The sequence below is a fragment of the Bison bison genome, unplaced genomic scaffold (assembly GCF_000754665.1).
Source record: "Bison bison bison isolate TAMUID 2011002044 unplaced genomic scaffold, Bison_UMD1.0 scf7180017864254, whole genome shotgun sequence".
NCBI lineage: Eukaryota > Metazoa > Chordata > Mammalia > Artiodactyla > Bovidae > Bison > Bison bison.
In genome coordinates, this window is record NW_011494826.1 from 2,603,476 (window position 1) to 2,613,704 (window position 10,229).

General features: G+C 36.7%; 1 protein-coding gene and 1 non-coding gene across 3 annotated transcripts in view; one reads left to right on the top strand and one right to left on the bottom strand.

The window, feature by feature from the left end:
• The window catches only part of PPM1A (protein phosphatase, Mg2+/Mn2+ dependent, 1A), a 44,256-nt gene that overhangs the window by 29,551 nt on the left and 4,476 nt on the right, over positions 1-10,229 (bottom strand). Inside the window, exon 1 of one of the 2 annotated variants that reach the window (XM_010847664.1) lies at positions 9,734-9,952. The exons of the other annotated variant lie outside the window; for it this stretch is intronic. The gene's annotated coding sequence lies outside the window, so the exon portion shown is untranslated. Of the gene's footprint in view, positions 1-9,733; positions 9,953-10,229 lie in introns of those variants that run through there. 2 annotated transcript variants of the gene reach the window in all.
• Positions 4,217-4,288, top strand: TRNAE-UUC. Its single transcript has one exon. It is a non-coding gene; the product is annotated as a tRNA-Glu (tRNA).

Genomic DNA, 10,229 nt, shown 5'->3' on the forward strand with positions numbered 1-10,229 from the left:
AATTTAAGAGTCCAAATTAAAATCTTAAAAATTAAATTTCAAAAAGCAAATCAAAGTTGACTAATCAAACCAATGAAAACAAGTCAGATAAAGCTCTTATGCTAAATAGTATTTCCATAAAGCTCATGACACAAGTCATTTAGTACCCAAATTACAGTCAGTTTACACAGATATTAGCAGCAGTTTCAATTTCACAAAGTGTGAGACAGAGCTTGCCACTTCTGATGTTTCCTTCATGTTTCATGATTTTTTAATTTATCACCACCTTCCAGACATGCTATGATGTGAATCACACTCTCCATAAGATACTCTTCTTACACTTCTGCAAAGCTATGTAGAAATTACTATACAATTTTTTAAAGTAAACTTTAGAAGTATACAATTGCCTGAAGAATACCTAAGCTTAATTAATCAGTGACTTAGAGGATTTAGTGACTATAAAATTAGATACTGAGCTATTTCTACTAAACATTATAGTATAAGCAAAATATTAAATGATTTAGATGGCATAGAGCTATTTAGTTTTTAAAGTTTCCTAAGACTGTTCTGGTATTCACAATCTCAATTTGCCTCATCTGTTAACCATTTTAAATTTCTCAGTTTTGGGTAACTTGTCTAGATATTCAGAAGTGGATTCAATTCCCAGTTTGCTGTTTTTTAATCCTTGCATGTTTGAAGATTCACACACTGGCCCAGAAAACAATAGCTGACTTCCTCAACCAGTTCAGTACTTTTTCAAAGGAAACATGTCTCTTTTGTTCATAGGTATCAATATTTAGCATTACATAGTGACATCTGATTAATATATGACATCATTATCATGACTTCTCCCTTGTCAACAGCACTAGAAACTGTTTTCTGTCAAGGAAAAGGTATTCTCATAGAAGTTGACCTATAAACAAATTGTATCCTACCATTTCCGTTGTTATTCTACAGAATGCATAGTTCTAATTTACCAGTCAAAAACTTGATTTTCAGATTACTGTTCACTAATGACTTTTAAAAGTTTCTCAACATCATTAGATACACATTCATTACTAAAATGCCACATGAGATATGCTGAAGGAGATAAGAGAAAAGATGTAGTTTTGACTAGAAGCTACAGCCTATACATTCTCTTTCCCTGGGTTGTTATTCATTTGCTCATTCAACATTCATGTATGGGTTTTTTTTTTAAAAAAGACTTTTTAAAAAAGACTTTTCTATGTGAGAAGCAAAGGGTAAGGAAATTTAAACTCAAAGGATTAATTTCCGGGAGCCAAGTGTGATTTCAGACAAAAATATCTTGAACTTAGTCTGGGAGTTTTACAGTATAAAATGAACAATCCCATTTGCATTTAAAGAGATCCTTATTCTACTGACTATAGTACACCAGTACAAGATCACTCTAGATGGCTGACTGGCTGTTAAAGTACTTGCTAACAGTATCAGGAAGTATTTATACAGACAGAGAAAATGAAGATGACATATATGGAGTAACAGAATTAAATTATGGGTTGACCACAAAACACAAGCTGCCACTTCTAAGATCTGCCTCTTGATGTCCAAAACAGCCGTAAAGACTCCTGGCAAAGACAATACTCTACTGCTTTATGAAAAGCAGTAGAAAAGTAAAAAGTAAAAAGCAGTAGCAAAGCAGTAGCTTTATGAAAAGTGAAAATTCTGTTACTATCTATTTATATTCTGAAGCATGACAGAATACTGCAAAAATGTTTTCCAACAGTCTGGTTAAGTTTTGCAATTCTGTTTGTAAAACTAAACACACAAAAACATATATACATTGCCACTCCATGCTTAGCCTCATTGTTAATATTTTCATTACTAAATTTTGTTAACAAAATAAGCAAGCTGCATCTCAAACAGCTGTTGTTGTTGTTGAGTCGCTAAGTCATGTCTGACTCTTTTGTGACCCCATGGACTGTAACCTGCCAGGCTCCTCTGTCCCTGCAACTTCCCTGGCAAGAATACTGGAGTGGGTTGCCATTTCCTTCTCTAGGGGATCTTCCTGACCCAGGGATTGAACCCACATCTCCTGCTTGGCAGGTGGATTCATCACCACTGAGCAACCTGGGAAACCTGCATCTCAAATAGACATGCCAAATATGACACAATTTTCTACCACTCATAATCAAAGACAAGGAGCAATGCTAAAAAGCCAAGACATTCAAAGTTGGTAATGAACTATGGTCTTATTCTCTGAGGGAGTACAACAGTTCCTATATAGCATATTTTAATATAAAATAATTAAGCCACATATAGCATGACTCAAAACAAAACAAACAAAAAACCTATTTATCTACATCCCTGCCTGACAAGAGTATTATCACAGATGAACACAAAGCACCAGGCTAAATTTAAACTGGATTATCTGTGACCTATACTGTCTCATAGTCTGCTATATTTCTGGCTCATATTCAATTTTCTTTGTCCTGTGGGTAGGCATGGCAACCTACTCCAGTATTCTTGCCTGGAGAATCCCATGGACAGAGCAGCCTGGCGGGCTATAGTTCACAGGGTCGCAAAGACACGACTGCAGCGACTGAGCACACACACACATGTTCATCAGAAAATGAGCAGGGAGACTACAAAGAATAAATAATCATATATTGAGCGCATATTTAAAACAAATGAAACCTGATCCCTGTTTTCAAGGAATTTACCTTTAATAAACCTTATTACGAAATGTTCTATTTATAGTATAATATCTATTATGAGCCCTTGTGTTTAAGACTATCTTCTTAAACTAAGAATTTAATTTGAATAAAGGGCTGATGAAATCATTTATGTCAGTGGGTGTCACAGAAGTGAGCATGAATTAAATAAGCCATAAGACAAAATTATGTATGACTTGTAGGACTAGTTGTATTATAGCTTTAACTTACAAGTGCTTTTTATATAAAAAATTAAATAGTTGTTTTTGATGAAAAGTTCTAAAGGAAGCTGACATGACATGTGATACTGTCATTTTCAACTCTAGTTTATACTAGTTTATACTTACACCTCAGATTGTAACTCACAAGATTCACTCTTGTGAATTCATAATTGTCTAAAGTTATTTTCACCAGGAAGCAATGAAACTGCAGTGACACACATATATAATTACTTGAAAAGTCCAAGGACATGTATTTGGCTTCTGTTACTAGCTGTGAAAATTAACCTTTGTCTTAACTTCCTCACCTGTTGATACAAGTAGTAATAGTACAATATCTATCTCATATAGACAGTTATAAAAGATTTAATGAGCTAGTACTTCAAAATGTCTATGATAATAACTGGCATATAAGTGGTCAGTAACATTAGCTCTCATTGTTACAAGCTAATGTCAAAGCCAGAAAAAGTTAAGAGGCACACAAAGAATCAAATTCGTGATTCTGGTCTCGTTAGTATCATGCTCTAATTAATGGATCTAAGCAATCACAGACTCCTTATATACAATTATCCACTCAAAAAATTCAATAAAGAAAACTGTACTGTCTATTTTCTAAATTCTAGAAACAGTTAACAATTTGATAAAGCTTAAGTTTAGCTTAGAGATTTATATGAATACAGACTATTCATATATTAGCCATTTGTTTAAAAGTCAAAAGTTGATAGTTATTTCCATTTTTACTTATTTAAAAAATATTTTATTTAATTAAAAAAATTTTTTGCTGCACTGGGTCTTCATTGCTTCGGGCTTTTTCTAGTTACTTTTTGCACTGTGCAGGCTTCATTCACTGCAGGGGCTTCTCTTGTCACGAAGCACGAGCTCTGGGCATTCAGGCTCGGTAGCTGCGGCATGTGAACTCAGCAGCTGCAGCCCATGGGCTCTACAGCTTGGGCTCAGTAACCGTGGCACATGGGCTTAGTTGCCCAGCAGCATGTGGGATCTTCCTGAACCCATGTCTCCTGCATTGGTAGGAGGATTCTTAACTACTGGACCACCAGGGAAGTTCCTATCTCCCTTTTTAAACTGATAACATTGTCTAGTTGCTGTGATTCCACAATTCCTTTCTGTTTAAAACAATGCCTGATTATAATAATTGCAAATATAACTCTGGAAAGGGATGAATGGGATGGCTATGAGTCCTATTTAAACCTCAAAGCCAAAACACAGGAAGGTAAGATGAAATCCTTAGATTCAGAGTCAACATAATTTTCTACACTAACATAACAACTCTGACACCGTTCAGATTTGCACAATCTTCATGCAGTTAAAAATGTAGGTTTCGGGAGTTCCCTGGTGGTCCAGTGGTTAGGACTTGTCTTTTTCACTGCCAGGGCCCAGGTTTAATCCCTGGCTGGGGAACTAAGATCCTGCAAGCCAAGTTATGTGGCAGGAAAAAAATATATATATAAGCTCAACCAAAATAATATTTAAAAAGAGAGTGAGAACAGAGTCAGAAATATCTGCCACCAGAAAGCCTGTAACTTCTTCTACCTCTGCTACAGCAATCACACCTACCTCCAGGTAGATTTTGCCTAATAAAAAATACCTGAATGTCCACTATCCACAGGCCCTGTGCCAGGCTTTGGATACAGTAAAGATATTGTATTTTTCCCTTCTGAATTTTATAAGTAAATTGAGCACACAATTATAATTAAAACACAAATACTTCACAGTAAAGTATATGATTAAAGCTGTACAAATAATAGATGATACTATGGAAGTACAAAGAGAAGAGAAATGAAACATTCTGGAGATCAGGAAAGGTTTTGTGGGGGAGAAAATACTAGAAATGAGCTTTGATAAAGAAGAAAACAAAAGCTGGTGAAGGAGGGATAAGAATTCTGAACTATCAATTAGCATGAGCAAAGCTCCACTGAGAGGGAGAAAGTACAGGGTGTGGCCCAGAGATGGCAGGGGTGCCAGTTTGGTTGAAATAGATCAGTCCTGAGGTCCAACTATGGAGAGTGTCAAAGCCAAACCAGGAATTCTAAACTTAATTCTAGAGGCAAAAGGAAGTTACTAAATATAGAGCAGAGAAATAATGTGATGAAAATAGTATTTTAGGAAAAATTGCGTGATGCTTTCATGAATGGAGGAGAGAGATGCAGTACAAGATGTTAACAGGAAAGACAAGTTTTGAAGTATTAAACATGGTTTGGGAATGAATTAATAAGACCTGAACTGTTCCAATACAATTTTTCAATCTTAAATAACCCAGGACCCACATACAAAGCCTAAATGCCTTTTTTGAAGACTATTTTTTTTGTTTCATAAGAACTGAGTTACTTAGAATAATCTATGTCTCTCACTCTCTTTTGCATCTTTTCTGTAGTAATACTCCTCTTGCCCATTTCTAATCACGAACCGTTTCCTTTTTAAAACTCCAACCCATGTCCTCCGTCATTTACTGATCATTCTTGTCTGAACATTCACCTTTGCTTTATTACTTACTCTTTATTCTCTATTTAACCATCAACTCCCACCTAATCATTAACCTAATTTATCTCCAGCTTCATATAGTCAAATAAATCTACTCATATGCAACTTTCTTTTCTATTATCTCTTAATTTTTAGTGTACTCATATACGAAGTCTATATGCCCACAACATTTACAACCTCTTCTAAAGCCTCCACTCAATCTCCTAGTTTGTCTTTCAGGCTCACTGCTAAAGCTATGCTCAAAGACCACCCTCTCATACTCCCATTCCCTCATACATACACCCACTCATACTAAGTTTCTATTCCCCTAAGAATCTCTAGATTTCATATACTCAATAATAGCAGCTACCACTTATTTCTTCACAGTAGAAAACATGTCATGTGCTTTACACGATCATCTCATTTAATCTTCGAGATTACCTAATGACAGAGCTTCCCTGGTAGTCCAGTGGTTAAGAATCTTCCTGACAATGCAGGCGACATGGATTCAGTTCCTGGTCTGGGAAGATCACACATGCTGCAGACACACTACTAAGTCGTGCGCCACAACTACTGAGTCACCATGTACTGCAATTACTGAAGCCCATGTGCCTAAAGCCCATGCTCAGCAACACCGAAGCCACCACAAAGAGAAGCTGGAGCACAGAAACGAGAGTAGCCCCCGCTCACCGCAACTACAGAATGCCAGCGGACAACAGTGAAGACTCAGCGCAGTGAAACAAAGATTACCTAATGAAAAAGGTTTTTCCATTTGACTTTGACAGATGAAGAAAACTGAGGCTTAGAAAAATCAAGTAGCTTGCTGAAGATCACCCCACTAGTAAGTTTCACCATGTTCTCTAGAGCCTTCAATATAGCTCCACTGACTGTATGCACTCAGAAACATTTCCCCAAGTCCTTCATTACAGGTGATCGACTATTTGACAATTAATATTGATTCCATTTCTTAGTCTGAACAATGATAGTTGAACACATAAAACTGTTTATCTCTGTTGACTTTGAAACTTTGGGAATGAGAAAATGATCTTAACTTCTTAAATTTCTATGGAATGTTTTAAAAGGGACTCTTGCACTGGAAGACTTATACTACATAAATTTGTAAGGTTCCTTTTAATTCTAGGAATGTGTATCAGAAGCATAACATTCAGCTTTTCAAATTTTGATTCCTAGGAACAACAAGGATAATCTAACTGGGAAAAGTCTGCTCAGGAGTTTTGTATTTACAGATATGATTCTGGCACATTACTTACACTCTCTAATCCTACATTTCTTCATCTGCAACACAGAGATAACATCATATGCTTTAGATGGTTGTGGTGAAAATTAAAGCCTCATGCAAATAAATGGTCAATAAATTACAGATTTTATTATTCACTTTCCTATGTATCTAGACGTAGTTTGGTTTCATAGGATTTTAATTCAAATCATATCAGACATGAAAAAAGCCTAGTGACTTTCAATCCATATCCTAAATATGAATACTACATAAACTAAGAAAATGGAGTCCAGATAAACATATTAAGAAATATAAAAACTGAAACTCCCTTCTTTATCATTTACTCAACAAATGTTTAAAACATCTCTTAATTTATAAACACAGTATCAACAATCCGTGAACACACATTAACATTCATTATCTTTCCCTCAGTTTTCTTCAAAAATTCTAAAAACTCTTATCACATTTTAGATAAAGGTATACAGAAGCTCTTAATTACTTTCTCTAGCTCCTTCTACCTACCTCAGCAAAAGAAAAGTTAGGTAAAGATACACAGATAGCTAGGACATCCAAAAGTCAAAATCATCAAGAAATATATTCTAGAGATTCATAATAAAATATAAAATTATTACTTGTGCATAAGAGCAAATTAGGCATTGGAAAGAACAAAAGAAAGAATATAGGTAAACAAACTTGTGATTTTGATATTCAGTTCAGTTCAGTTGCTAAGTCTTGTCCATCTGTTCGCAACCCCATGGACTGCAGCATACCTGGCTTCCCTGTCTATGACCAACTCCTGGAGCTTGCTCAAACTCATGTCCATTGAGTCAGTGATGCCATCCAACCATCTAATCCTCTGTCATCCCCTTCTCCTTCTGATACAGTTTAACCCAAATTACTTTCATATAACACTAGTTAATAATCCCAAGTCAGAAAATTTCCTGGCTAACAGTGAAATAGAAAATGAAGCAATTCAATCTTTAAAAGTTTGTCACCAACATATGAGATGGAAGACAGAACATATTCTGGAATAAAGTTACTAACCAAGGTACAGGAAGGCACAAACTTTTACCTAGTTGCTTCACAATACCTTTTCCTTCCCCTAAGGTCCATATATTTCACAGGGCCACACCTTGTTTTATCTTCTATTTGACTCTTACAGGACTCCACTTGCACAAATATTCTGAAAGGGATGCCTCCTTCCTCTGATTGGGTAAGGATGGAAAGTAGTCAAGAGGACCACTCAGAGTCAGGTGCCCAAGTGTCATTCAGGGGATCATCAAAATATCACCTTACAATTAGTTATTTAATTGTATCTACATGATCACCAACTCACATCTTAAGAGATTAATCCAGCACTCAGGCATGAGCATTTCAGGGATAACAAGCTCCCTATGGACATATGTCAGTCTTTAGTTTTAAATTTTCAAACAAATAAGCATTTGCAGTTAAACCAGAATCAGCTACACATGCTATTAGCCATTCTAATAAAGTCTAAGTGCTATGTGAACAAATTCAAAGACTGTATAGGTTTTTTACTAACTGCTTAGCAATATTTACCATGTGAAAATACACTGTACTATAGATTTCTTTGAAAAAACTGCATATTAGAGAACAAATTTTCAAATGAAGGTTTATTAACGAGTCAAGATAAGCAAGACCCAGCTTGAACTGACAGGAAAACCTGCACAATGTGTTCTTAAAATGCCCTTCACATCAAATTACCAAGGGTCCTGTGCTTGTTCAAACCTGTAGGCTCAACCATCCTTTGTCTCTTGTGGAATCTCCATCCGCCTTCCTCCCAAGAGCTTTTCTAGACTTCTCACTCCCAACAGAAAAATCAGCAAAGGCCACCCATAGGAATATCTTTCCTAAATAATAATCACTGACTTAAAATTCTTTCAAGAAAGACACAACCCTGAAAGAAAATCAGTGTCAGAATGCTGAAACATCTAAGCGCCTGGCACATAACAGGCATTGGGTCAAAGCCTATTAAATACACAATGTTGAGAATAAGAAACATTCGATAATCTACCCCTTTGGCTTTGCTGATGTTTGGAACACAACCACGACCAAACAATTCTTGTCTCCTAGAGCAGTGTTTCTTTCAACAGTTTATACTGTACTTATAGACATCAATTTTGTTCTTCAAACTAAAATATAAACCACTTTTATATGTTAACACACACACACATCACATAAATAGAAATTCTGATGACTCAAGTATTCGACCATCCTATTTCTCAAATATATACTGAAGTTTACCAGTCTTAATATACCTCTCCCATAAAATAATTACTTCACTGATGTGAAAAATATCTAGTGATATCTAATAAAAAATGTCTTAACTTCTATGTGCAGTTCATTATAGTTTCCAAAATGTAGTATAGCTGTACCTTGCAGGTTAAAAGTAATCATCACTTTATGATTGAATGTTTAACAGATACTTTTGAGTTACACGTAAGAACAGACCTAAAACATCAAACAAGAAATGTTACTTTGTGCTTCAAATTGTCAAAAGAAACAAAATCAATCAATAAAATCAAAAGAAACAAAATACACTTAACAAAACACGGAGTGGGGTGGGTCACTATTGCCCTAGTCAGTTTCCTAATCTCTAAAGAGTTACAGAACCACAGACTTTGGAAAAGGCCCAATATGTAAAAAGATAAAAACATTAAAGTGAAATTGTCCGAGTTAAAGAGCAGGTGGGGAGCACTCCCTGCTGAACTCCTGAGAGTTCTGGAACTCCTAAGGCTCAGAAGAGCACTGTTAAAAATCTGATTCTGTTCAGAGTTCTTTGCACCTAAAAAGTGGTTGCGTTTAAAACCCCAACGTGCAAGCTTGAAAAGATTAAACCTTTTCCTCGGAAAAACTTTTTTAAAATTTCTAATTTCCTTTAGTAATGTCAAACTCATCTACTCCGGGAAAACAAAAACCACCTCCCATGGGTTTTTACATCTCCCATACTCTTCCAGTCACTTCTTAAGATGCATTCGGCTTATTACTCCAATCAGAAGAAAATTTAGAGTTGGGAGTGGGGTGGTGGGCGAATAGACTTCCTGGCTTGCACAACTTAAGTATGACCTTTGTGGATTTTTAAGCACCGCGGTACTTGGGGGGGGGGAGGGGGGGGGCGGGAAACAAACCTCAGGTGATGAGATTTTCAAAACATATCTAAAACTGCGGTTGGCAAAGGCTCTCCACAGCCAGCTGTCCTTCAAGAAAATACTTAACATGTACAAGCAGAGCAGAACCACACCTCAACTAAACTCTAGCATCAGGAACTTTTATACGGTTAAAAAGATAAATCAGTTCGATTTACTTCAATGGATTTGTTCGATGCCTAAATAATGAATGAACTGGAGGCATCACTGACTTGAGTTCTGAAAGAACCTCACTCTCAGCACGGTCTCCATAAAAACCTGAAGCAAATTCCCCCAAATTTAGTGTTTCGAAGCCAAGTCCGGTCCGAAGGAAGCCTCTCCCCGCTTCTATCTCTCGGCCTCGCTCCAAGGGTTGGAGCCCAGGCGGGTGGAGGGGCCGGACGCCCCCTCCCCGCTCGGGAAAAGTTCCGCCGGCTGCTCTCGGGACAGGCGGGGCCGCGGGCCTCGTCCGCGTCGCCGCTACTAACATCGAGCCGGG